Genomic DNA, 1,044 nt, shown 5'->3' with positions numbered 1-1,044 from the left:
TCATTCTTCTTGTACACAGAGGCACCATTGCATTTAACGGTTACCATGTGATGCGGGCAAATGATTTAGTTAACGATAACAGAGAGCTGATCACTACCGTGTTTATATACTTGCAATTAGTTGTAGCCATTTCGACAACTGAAGTCGTGTGCTCCCCAAATGAAGGAAGTGCATCACTTCCAGCAATCTCTGAATGTCTGAACACCAAAAAATCAGCTCCTGCAATCGAAATTCTGAAACTTTAATAATTGATCGCCACCAAATTATACACATTGATCCATGGATACTAAAAGTGAGATCTAATTTAATACATTGGTCGATGAATACTAAAAAGGGGGATCTGATTTAATTTTCATACACTTAGCTGTGCTCAGGATGAGGTCAGTTGAGCAGGAGAATGCGAGCATGGAGGGTGTGTCATGATCATTGAATTTGCAAAGGAAGTAGTCAATAAACGAGCAAGCAGTAACAGCTTGCATCCTCCATTTCAAGGTGCTGAAGACCAAAAGCTCCATCATTTTTATTGTCCTTGCCACGAACGCAGACTTTGCCTCAAATCACCTGTCAAGCAAAAACCGTCGATTAATTGAGATGACAAATCACATGTTCATAAAGTCTGGGTGTGTGACAGCTAGTGTATGACTGAAAATCTTGAGCCATTCTGTGGAAACTTGGCCATCCAGATTTAGTTGAGATGACAAGAAGATGCATGCACTCATGAAACTGGTATTAGTATTATAAGGGTCACCTTACCAGAAGATCGACAATATAAGCTTACCAAAATCTACACGTCGATAACCATGGACCGGAGAGACAAATTGCTTACGATATTACAAGCTCATGTGTGTTTCGATCGTTTGGATGGCGACTTACATCCTTTTAGTGCAGGAGTTGGAAAGAATTCAGCTAGCTAATATCACATCCTCTTAATGTTGTTCTACAAAAGTACAACACTTACATTTTGGTCGAGGCGGTGAGATCCGAAGAGGGGTGGTCACGGCGGACGGGGCGAGGGCACCCTCGAGTCGCCCTCAGGTGGGCGAC

The 1,044-nt window shown here is 42.2% G+C and overlaps 1 long non-coding RNA gene across 1 annotated transcript; it reads right to left on the bottom strand.

Annotated features, from left to right (window-relative positions):
* Positions 1-52: 52 nt before the first annotated feature.
* On the bottom strand, positions 53-1,042 carry LOC119345610. Its single transcript, XR_005167095.1, has 3 exons — positions 959-1,042; positions 359-561; positions 53-219 (listed from the first exon to the last, which is right to left on the bottom strand). It is a non-coding gene; the product is annotated as an uncharacterized LOC119345610 (long non-coding RNA).
* Positions 1,043-1,044: the final 2 nt, after the last annotated feature.

Source organism: Triticum dicoccoides, unplaced genomic scaffold, assembly GCF_002162155.2.
Source record: "Triticum dicoccoides isolate Atlit2015 ecotype Zavitan unplaced genomic scaffold, WEW_v2.0 scaffold257660, whole genome shotgun sequence".
Taxonomy (NCBI): Eukaryota; Viridiplantae; Streptophyta; class Magnoliopsida; order Poales; family Poaceae; genus Triticum; species Triticum dicoccoides.
This window is presented reverse-complemented; position numbering and strand designations above follow the sequence as displayed.